Here is a 12,119-nt window from a genome sequence, read left to right on the forward strand (position 1 = left end):
TGAGGAAATTATTTATTTTGCTGGATATCTAGTCATATATTCATGGGAAGCTACGTATTATTTTAAATTGTTTCCACCAATGTGGTACCCCAACTTGAAAACAAACATTTTTCATGGAAAGATGTCCAATTAAAGCGTGTTTTAAGCTTGTTGATTTCTTCTGCAAGTAAATATTTGGTTATTATTCATTAAATGTAGACATTTTCCCTTTCGGAACTGTTTCATGCACTATTAAGGTTTAAATGATGGTTAATTTTGAAAATTTGTGGAACCGGACTTTTTGTGCGCAAATGAATATGGAGACTCATATCGTTTCTGTCAGTCTATGTGTTTACTCCGCCTGCATGGTTGTTCAATACTTCTTACTTTATACATTAATCACACATCACACACTGATATATTTTATTTATCCACAAACAAATGTATGGGATTCTATCAGTATCTCGGCCTCATAGCAGGGAGGTTTCTAGTCCAAATAATTATGACGTCTGGGAAGCTATTCTAGATGCTTGCTTTGACGCCCTTCTGCGACGATGTAAAGCCTTTCAAGACGTGATAGTTATTTGAACTAGTAGGTATAAAAAAGAAGATATGGTATGATTGCCAATAAGACAACTCTCCACAAGAGTCCAAAATGACACAGTAATTATCAATTATAGGTCACCGTATGGCCTTCAACCATGAGCAAAGTCTATACCGCATAGTCAGCTATAAAAGGCCCCAAAATGACAATCGGTTAAACAATTCACGAGAAAACAAACGGCCTTATCTATATAAAAAAAAATGAACGAAAAACAAATGTGTGACACATCAGCAAATGTCAACAACTGAATTACAGGCTCCTGACTTGGGACAGGCACATACATACATACATAATGTGGCGGGGTTAAACATGTTAGTTGGGGCAGTGGTATAATAGTACACCATAAGAACGAACTACAAAAATCATTGAAAAAGGCTTAACTCATCAGATGGACAAAAATACAAGTGGACGTGGCTGGGTACTTGTACATCCAAACAACAAAAAGACAACGAACAGATCTGCAAGTACTCGCAGTTAATTGACAACTATTACAAACATCATGCATCTAACATGCACTAAATGGGTTCATAATTTAGGTTGTCATAGTTATTCACCGGCTCCATGGCATCAACAATTGTTTTTCAAGGCTGTAACTTAAAGCTTCACTCATACATGCATCATTATGAATATTTCTATTACGCCGGAATGAACGTGTCTTTTCGAAACATCCATCAAAAGACCTTCACATGTTAATATGGGATAGAGCAGAAATAGACCACTTGTGTTTTGTTTGGCATTGCATGGGATATTGCCCCATACCGATGTACCGAAGTAAAATACATGGGGTTATTAAAATCTTTTATTTTTCATTTCCAAATTAAAACAAACAAAAAATACGAAAACATCATTTTTTACCCTGGTAAAACAATAAAAACACAATAAGTCCTGTGCTAAATAAAAATAAGGGTGATCCAAAAGTAATGGTCTAAAGTGTGCTATTTATGGCAATGATATGCTTGACTAATATGTTCATCTTCAATGTATTTGCTTATTAAAAGATGAAGTTATTTAAGGTCATTTATGTTTGACATAATGTTATATCTTAATTGATAAAATTGAGAATGGAAATGGGGAATGTGACAAAGACACCATTTCAATATATCATGTTTATCAGATTTGATAAATCACCAAATTAATACATTATGTTGGTTATAATGGTTGAATAACATACCTAAAAATACAAACAGGAAGTTAAAAAAAATGTCAAGCAGGTATGAACTGAAATCCACATTTCTATAGGATCAAGAATACCCATAAAACATTAAAATGATTTAATAAAAAAATCAGTGACAAGTAAACCAGCTTATTTCTGGCAATGGAAATTATTATAAAATCGAATGTTTAAAAAAAGTTGTGCTGGAGTTGTTCCCCCTTTCCATTCACTTATTTATACTATACATTGTTTGATATTGCTATGTTACAACAGTGATGATTATAAGCAATTTTAGCCAAACACTATTTGTAGTGGAGGTGTTCCCCTTTGTTTCTTTTATTGTGGCTTCAGTTTACATGTTGTAATGTTCAGAAGGAGATGTCCTAGCCACATAAACATCATATAAAACAAATTTATAATCATTTTTTTTTATAACCAGATCTGTGGTTCAGGTGCTTATACAAATAATACACATTTAGGGATACATTCATGTTTTTAAACACCTGTTGCCAAACAGTGGTAAACTTTACCAACCGATAGATGACAAATTTCCCTTTTACATCATAATCCTTAACATCAATCATGAGCTTATTTTCAGATATCATTTTATCTAAACGTTTTATGATCAATGAAGTAAATACATTGACATGAAATATAATCAGTGTTGGGATTCATTAGAAAAGTCTTTTTTTTTGTTGTTGCTGATTAGACCAATTTAGGATGCAATAAATATGAATAATTTGCTGATAAATTGTATCTGAGGATTAAATTTTTGTTTTTATATATTTTGGTGATTTTTTTTTAGATGTTTACTGGATTACAATAAAGACACATGTTCAGTTTATATTCTATATAAATGCATTTCATCATAAGAATGGACCATCACACTGAATACATTAACATGGTAGGTATAGATAAAAATATTACTTCAAAAATTAGTGATTGCTTAGCAAGATACAAATTAAACTAGAATGTTCAAAGGGAAATGACTCAAAAAATAATTTCAGATTAAAAAAAAAATTCAGTTATGTCCCTTTGATTAATTTAATATATGTTTGTTTTGTCTGTATATCTGTTCCACAATATGTTTGTTAACACCAAATCTTACACACTGACAGTAAATATAGGAATAAATATTTTGTTATCAATTTACTGTATATAATATATTTTTATTAGTTTGATTAGTATGTGAAGCTGAGCAAGACCGTACGTACTGGTAATATTAAAATATTGTAAATTCAGAAATTATTGTGAAGTTTTTATTATTGTGAAAAATGCAACAGAGTTGTAAACGCAATGATTTGAATTCGCATTTTGAAATATTTTATATGAATTAAACAGGATTTTTCTCAAAATTGTAAAAATTAAAAATCGCATTTAAAGTCATATGAAATTAGACACTGGTGAAAAATAATGTTTATTCAATTCTTGAACCAATGCATGTATTTTTCAAAAACTTAGTCTTCAATGCAGGATTTTATCATTTTTAACGCAAACATGATTGTTAATTTTTTTTTCTCTCTGTCTGTTATGATAGGAAAATATGGCGGCTAATTATTTGTCGTGTTTTGAAGCCGAAGTTTACCGATTGTCACCTTATAGTAAACAATCAACAAAAAAGCATGGATATTGAGCACATGTATAACATGTATATGTACATGTACAATCAGATTATAGTTTATTTCAATTAGAGCTCATGTGTATTGCGATCACCAGAATTTTATGAGACAGGTCAAGCTAAGGTCACTTTGCATACAGAAATATGTCGGAGAAATGATTCCTGGAAGCAAGCAATTAAAAAAAGTAAACTTTATCTAAATATGGACAAATCAAAGAATTTTCTTCAGAAAAAAGTATATGTACATAGGTTTTTTATCACTATTTTTTTGTTTTTTTATGCATTGAAAAGCGCTTAGGAAACACCAAACGGCATATAAATATAGCACATTATCGAAAATGACTGACTCATTGTGGTTTCACATGGCGGGTGAGAGTAAATGTTTATTTAGATAAGCGCTATATAAGCACTGTAAATAATAATATTGGTTTGATAATGAAAACTATCAATTTAGTTATAAAAAACATATGCATCAATTTTTTTAAATTTGAGGTTTCATATGACTAAGTCTAAAATGGCAAAATCGCAATAATATGCACACAATAATTTCTGAATTTACAGTCAATAAAACAATTTAACATATAAACCATTCAAATCAAATGTTTAGGAAATCTCCTTTAAGAATACAGAATCTAATTAGCTTAAACCACCCTGAACACTAGGTGAAGGTCAATTGAATGAAAAATTTTACTAAATGAGATACACTTATGATTTTCTGTTAGAAATCTGGTTAAATAGCCAATATGCATTTAAACATGACCTAATTAAAAATAAATTGACAATTGGTATAATGGATACACAATTATTTTTTTATACAAAGATCCACTTTAAGAATACTGATTTATGATAAACAACAAATTTCAGAGAGGTGATTATTCTGAAGATCCTTTCCATGACCATTTCAAGCAATTCTTTTATAATAAATACTCAGCTATAAAAATTACAAAATGCTATGTACATGTATTTGTCTGTATAGCAATATTTGTCAAAAAACAATTGAAAAACCCACATACATTTGAGCTTAAAGAATTCTCGGTGTGTTGAAGACTCATTGGTGGTTTGAGCGGTTTTCTTATCTTTGTTTGGGTTGTTATATCTGTGATCCATTTTCCATTTTCATTCTTACATATAAGTTGTTCACAGTGTATGAATTTTACTGTAAATAATGATGGGTTTTTTTCCCAGGTGATTGAATTGAACATATTGAAATGTAAACCTTGAAACCATTGACCAGTAGTGTGACCAATTATGAAAACAGAATTAATGTTTCCTGAGACAAGACATCATCTACCTGGAACATTTATCAAAGGTATATTAGATAAAGATTGTCACAATGAATGTTGACTCCACAGTCCCATACTAAAATTCAGAATGGAAATGGGAAATGTGTCAAAGAGACCCGACCATAGAGCAGACAATCGAATAAGGCCACCAATGGGTCTTCAATGTAGGGAGAAAATCCTCCAACCGGAGGGGTCCTTTAGCTGGCTCCTACACAAATATGTACACTAGTTCAGTGATAATGGGCGTCATACTAAACACTGAGTTATACACAAGAAATGCAAAAATACAATTAGCGATGAAAAATAATATCTGACTGTTGCATTTATATCTGATATTTATGTAGCAGTTGAATTATAAAATTATTACATTTCTATATAACCATCATTATATTTTTTTTAAGATAAAGTTTATTGCATTATTGAAATGTTTCTAATGCATATTTGAAAAATAATTATATGGTCCAAATACTCATTGGGTCCGACCCGTTAATAACCAAAGGAGTATAAACCCATATGTTCGGACCATATGAGAAAACTCATATGGTCATGACTATACGCGTATGGTCCAAATACTCATATGGTCCTGAACATAAACACCATAACGTCACTTAAACTTCCTTTTGAATTTGTTGTCAAAAGTCAAATTGAAAATTTTAGTTTAAATACATTGACTGATATATTTAAAAATAATAGAAATATTCTTTAATCATAATTGAATTTAAATGCCATAAGGTATAAACTTAATTCATTATTAGCATGTTGTTTGTAAGTCTTGTTAAGCAAACAAATAACATGAGGATGTAATTTGCAGTGGTACATTTTATTAGTTGCATGCAGTTGCCTTAAACAAAAGTTGATATTTTTTCTGAAAGGTGGTAGCATTGTTTTTGATGATTTCCGTATAGTTTTATTTTGGTCTAACAATACTAGCATTACCCTTTCTTTATCCTTGTCAATCCACTTTCAAGGATTCTCAGTTACACCATTGATTTAAACCATACATGTTATATCCCTATAAATCTATAGGCATGATGTTTTTTTTTCCATTGGAAATCAAGCAAACAACAAACACCTACTTGATAAATATTTTCATGGTTTTTCATTGGGTATTGTCTAATGAACATTCCTATCAACCTTTCACCTTTTGATGTTTTTTATCTTTTATTTCAGATGAAAGTAAACCAGAGTACATCATATTGATTCCTTGACATTAGGAATTTCGAACAAAAGATAACATCAGCCTAGTAGAGTTTTTTTTTTAAATAATATAGAAATATAGAAATGATCACACAATTCTAAATGGATACTAGTTTTTCTGTTGAAAGAACTACATTACTTTGGATACTTAGACAATAATAACATAAGAAATGTTAGATAAATTATTTTAAAACTGTCATAACAATCAACATTTAGTGAAAAAGTAATGGGGAATTCCCCTAAATCGATGTAGAAACAAGTTGAGTATAACTGAGAATGTCTATATGCTTCCAGAAATTGAACTTGACGAATGCAATTCAGTGAGCTGTATTACTGTAAAAAAAAATGAAAATAAATATTTGTTTTAGATGTATCTTTATTTCCACCCACGCAACATCTGTCTGTTTAACCATCCAGTCTTGTTAGCTCTCTCTATTGTATAATTATTGCCAGATTTTTATGAAACTTATAGCATAAAATATATATGGTTTATATAAGCAATGTCTGGTCCTAAGTTCAAAAATTAGTGCTGATCACATTTTAAAAAGTTTGGCCCATTGAATATGCTAATCATACAGATAGTTGCATTGTTAGGGCTCTCACATGTACAATTCTTGCCACCTATATATATATGTTCCAGACCATATGAGTATTTGGACCGTACGCGTACGGTCCGGACCGTATACGTATACTCGTACGGTCCGACCATACGCGTACGGTCGGACCGTATGAGTATACGCGTATGGTCCAGTACGAGCTGACCATACATGTAATTAGATCATATGGGTTAAATTTCAAAAAATTAACATTAATCACAATCTTTATTTTCAGATTTACTAATTTAATATTATTACAATTACACGGATAAAATGAACAAATGAACAATTGAAATAAAATATTTGTTTAATTGTATATCTTAATCCTAATTTTGGTACTCTCAACCAATGTTACACTTGCTACCACAAGTATTAAACGTACTAATATTTTTTACATTTACATTTTTGCAGTTCTGTATGTTCCTTAGCAAAAATATTTTTTGGTAAAGTTTCTAAATATTCTAAAACAATTGTCCTCCCACATTATATTTACTTCTGATATTTTCAATTTTAGTGATCATAATTCAATTATTTTACTGAGTGATCGACATGTTTTAAAAAACAAGAGATTAACAGATTCAATTAGCGTGAATTTTTTAAATCATTAAAATATATAGTTGTTTTTTTTTAGTGGAAGAAGACGTCAAGTCTTCTGAAGACTTAAGGGGCTGACCATTGGCATTGAGTCTCCGTATGCCGCATTCATTTCGTGTATTACAATTTCAAAACAACTTAGATTCCTGACACCGATTTTTACACATGATTAGGCATCTGAATCATTTAATTTGTAAATTATGATTGTAAAACAATCACTATCGTAAATATGACCCTTTTATTTATGTAAATTATTAGATTCCATCTCATCAACATGAACGATATTTGTTTACTTGTAACAGGATGTTTTAACTGTAGATATTTGTATTACGCATGCGTGAATTTGGTATCGGTACAACTCGCACTGTTTACAAGTTCGCCCTTGAAGTTACGAATTTGCAATCCTGCAGACAAGAAGATTTTGTTTTTATATAAATAAAAAGGATATATAAAGTGTTGTCTTTATTCATGGTTTTCCTTTGTCATGTGAATTAGATGCCCTTCGTAACATACATGTGAACCTCCCGTTTAGGAGAAAAAACTCCCGTGTATGAAATTTTTCAGACGCCATATTTGATCATTTCTTACTACTGTACGGGTGTAATTGACACCTGTGTTAAATTTTACCTGAAGATCAAAGAAGATGTATAATTATATGGCTTCACTTGACAGCTTGAGTGTCAAACATACTGGTAATCAACGATGTTTACCTCCGGCTAACTGCCGTTGTGTTATCAAAACGATGTGTATTGGGAATATTGAAATACTTTTTTGTTACTTCCCTTTGTTTTATCCTGTTTTCAGTTATTTTGCTTTTAAAAATGTAAATTGTAAAAAGACTATAAATGATTAATATTTTAATCAAATAATCATAAAAGGATGTTGATTAAATGAATTTAAATGATTTTGGACAAATAAAAAAATTAAAATTTATAGATTATTTTAGCAATCTAGACCTCCTTTCAAGGATAAAATTGAAGTTTATATCATAATTTTGTTTACAACAGAAGGTTTCTTAATTAATTTACGATGTTGCAAATATACATGTGGAGCTTATTTCTTTCTTATTTGTCTATACATTTACAAATGATAAGGAGATGAAGACATGAACAAAAATATATACAGATAAGATATATAAATATAATGATTCATTTGCTAGCAGTGAACAATCATTTGTCAAAAACAAAACAAAACAAAACAAGAAACAGATTCTTCTTATTATTTTATTTTATTCAAATAGAGAGGCAATAATGGAACTATAAACATTACAATTTGATGGAAATTTGAAGAAAAAACACAATTTCTACATCATTTGGTTACATTTATGACAAAATTTATGTCGATAAAAAAACATGATGTTTTGACCATTCAGTACTTAACCCTTTCCTCCATAATGACGCTTTTTGACGCCACCCCCTTTACTCCATAATGACGCCTTTTGACGCCTGTGTAGTACCTCAGTTGAAACACTTTGACTACAAAGTGTCTGCAGTAGACTCAATAAAATTTGTATCCAATATGAAAAGGAATATCATAGGAATATTCTACTTAAATTTATTTAATGAAATATTTGTTTTTTGCAATGCATTTTAATACTTTAAAGCCTATTTTCAGCATTTTATTGAAAAATTCTATTTTGTGTTCATTTTTTACAGTGGGTTGTGATGATCTTCCAGTTAGGTTACCCTCATTTGGAGTGTTGTTCCCAACCTGTTAAAGGTCCATCTTTGTGCATAATTCAAAATTGGAAATTTCAACAAGCATCTAATATTCTTAATCTGGAAAATAAACCCTGGTCTGCTAGCTTCATGTATATTTTTTCTACCGATTTAATATATAACTAGAATCATGCAAACAGACTTAAGGAAAAGGCATGTAAGTTCATCATACAAATATGACACTTTTTCTAGACAATCCAGATCTTGCAAAATACGTCGCTAAAAATTGTAACCTTTAAAATTGTTGTGCAGTAAAAACCCATATGGGAACTTTCAAAAGTTGGCAGGTATGTAACAAGTCTTACTATTTTTATGCTCCATTTATGGGCAATATGTTTTCTAGTCTGTCCGTCCGTCCTGCTTCTGGTTATAAAGTTTATGGTCGAGGTAGTTTTTGATGAAGTTGAAATCCAATCAACTTGAAACTTAGTACACATGTGTTCCTCTTGATATGATCTTCTTAATTACTGCCAAATTAAAGATTTTACCTAATTTTCATAGTCAACTGAACATAGAAAATGATTGTACGGATGGGAAATCCATGTACTTATGACCTTTTCTTGTTTGAAGAAAAAAAATACATTTTAACGATAATGGAACAAAGCAGCCTGGGTAAGTGGGGCTGCTTTTATGGTAATTCAAGTTACCTTTTATTCACCTTCTTCCACTTCAGAGCTATCAGCTCTTTGATTCAATTATAAAATTAACTTTTTTATATCTATTTGAGAGTTAAGTTATATTGATCAGTTATATGGATCTAATTAACTTTGACAACTTCTTAATATTAGTCAGACCGTACGCGTACGGTCCGACCGTATGAGTATTTTGAAAAAGTACGCATACGGTCCAGACCGTACGCGTACGGCCCAAATACTCATACGGTCTGGAACATATATATAAATTGCCAATGAGAAAACTCTTCACAAGAGACCAAATGACACAAACATAAACAACTATAGGGGACTGTACAGCCTTCAACAATGAGAAAAGCCCAAACCTCATAGTCAGCTATAAAAGGCTTGAGATAAAAATGTTAAACAATTCAAAAAAGAAAAAAAAAGTCTAATTTATGTTCACCAAAAAAAATGATTGAAAAACAAATATGTAATACAACAACCACTGAATAACAGGGTTTTGACTAGGGACAGGCACATACATACAGAATGTGGTGGTTTAAAACATGTTAGCAGGATATTAGACCTCCTCTAACCTGGGACAGTACAACATAAGAACGAACTATAAAAATCAATTAAAAAAGACCAAACTCATCTGATGGATATAAATAGAAGTACATCTAACAAAAACTTATATCATAAATTCATATTAGCAATGTCTCTGACAAGTTCGAAAATTCGTGCTAATCTATAAATTTTAAAATCGTTATGCCCCTTGGAAATATTAATAATAAAATTGCATTGTAGCCCTTTCATGTGTAAAATTCGTTGAAGATTTTTATGAAACTTTTCTATGTTACATGAGCAATGTCTCAGACAAGCTTGGAAATCAGTTCTGATCAAACATTTTATAAGACTGAAAAATTTAAAAAATGTTGCTCCTATATTGGTTTCACGTTGTTTTTCGTCATCTGCGTTGCCAGCCTTGTCAGAAGATGGATGATTTCTGGATAATAACTTTAGTATAAGTAAATAGAAATCAATAAAATTTTACAACAATGTTTATAACCACTTAAGAAGGTTGGGATTGATTTTTGGGGTTTTGGTCCCAACAATTTAGGAATTAGGGGCACAAATAAGCATTTTTATTCAACCGCAAAAATTGAAATTTTTTTGTGTCATATATTGTATCACGTTGGCATTGTCGTCCGAAGACATTTGGTTTTCGCACTCTAACTTTAGTAAAAGTAAATAGAAATCTATGAAATTCAAACACAACAGTTTAGGAATTAGGGGCCAAAAGGGGCCCAAATAAGCATTTTTCTTGGTTTTCGCACAATAACTTAAGAATAAGTAAACAGAAAACTATGAAATTTTAACATAAGGTCTACGGCCACAAAAGGAAAGTTGTGATTGATTTTGGTAGTTTAAGTCCCAACAGTTTAGGAATTAGGGGTAAAAAACATGTCCCAAAATAAGCATTTTTTAGCTCACCTGACCTGAAAGGTCAAGTGAGCTTTTCTGATCACTTGGCGTCCGTCGTCTGTAAACTTTTACAAAAATCTTCTCCTCTGAAACTACTGGGCCAAATTTAACCAAACTTAGCCACAATCATCCTTGGGGTATCTAAAAATAGAACACAGGGGTAAAATGTATATTTTGGCTTATATCTTTGAAACCAAAGCATTTAGAGCAAATCTGACAGGCAGTGAAATTGTTTATCAGGTCAAGATCTATCTGCCCTGAAATTTTCAGACGAATCGGACAACGTGTTGTTGGGTTGCTGCCCCTGAATTGGTTATTTTAAGGAAATTTTGCAGTTTTTGGTTATTATCTTGAATACTATTATAGATAGAGATAAACTGTAAACACCAATAATGTTCAGCAAAGTAAGACCTACAAATAAGTCAATATGTACAAAATTGTCAGTCGACCCCTTTAGGAGTAATTGCCCTTTATAGTCAATTTTTAACAACGTTTCGTCATTTTTTGTAACTTGTACAAAAATCTTCTTCTCTGAAACTACTTGGCCAAATTTAACAAAACTTGGCCACAATTATCATTGTGGTATATAGTTTTAAAAATGTGTCCGATGACCCCGCCCACCAAACAAAATGGCCGACATGGCTAAAATGAGAACATAGTGGTAAAATGCAGTTTTTGCTTTATATGTTTGAAACTAAGACATTTAGGGCAAATCTTTCAAGATTTAAAAATGTCCATCAGAATAAGATCTATCCCCTCACAAATTTTCAGATGAATCCGACAACCCGTTGTTGGGTTGCTGCCCTAAAATTGGTAATTTTAAGGAAATTTTGCAGTTTTTTGTTATTATCTTGAATACTATTATAGATAGAGATAAACTGTAAACAGCAATAATGTTCAGCAAAGTAAGATCTACAAATAAGTGAACATGATCAAAATTGTTAGAGGACCCCTTAAGGAGTTATTGCGCTTTATGGTCAATATTGAACAACTTTTCATCATTTTTGTAACTTTGTGTACAAAAATCTTCTTTTCTAAAACTATGGGCCAAATTTAACCAAACTTGGCCACAATCATTTCTAGGGTATCTATTTAAAAAAAAGTGTCTAATGACCCCGCCTACCAACCAAGATGGCCGACATCGGTAAATACAGTAACAGGTGAGCGACACAGGCTCTTGAGAGCCTCTAGTTTTGGTTTTTGCACAATAACTTAAGTATAAGTTAATAGAAATCTATGAAATTTGAACACAAGGTGTATGACCACAAAAGGAAGGTT

The 12,119-nt window shown here is 31.1% G+C and overlaps 1 long non-coding RNA gene across 1 annotated transcript; it reads left to right on the forward strand.

Annotated features, from left to right (window-relative positions):
• Positions 1-2,539: 2,539 nt before the first annotated feature.
• LOC143070557 (uncharacterized) lies at positions 2,540-6,158 on the forward strand. Its single transcript, XR_012976578.1, has 3 exons — positions 2,540-2,640; positions 4,540-4,663; positions 5,808-6,158. It is a non-coding gene; the product is annotated as an uncharacterized LOC143070557 (long non-coding RNA).
• The last annotated feature ends 5,961 nt before the right edge of the window (positions 6,159-12,119 follow it).

This window comes from Mytilus galloprovincialis, chromosome 4 (assembly GCF_965363235.1).
Source record: "Mytilus galloprovincialis chromosome 4, xbMytGall1.hap1.1, whole genome shotgun sequence".
Lineage (NCBI taxonomy): Eukaryota > Metazoa > Mollusca > Bivalvia > Mytilida > Mytilidae > Mytilus > Mytilus galloprovincialis.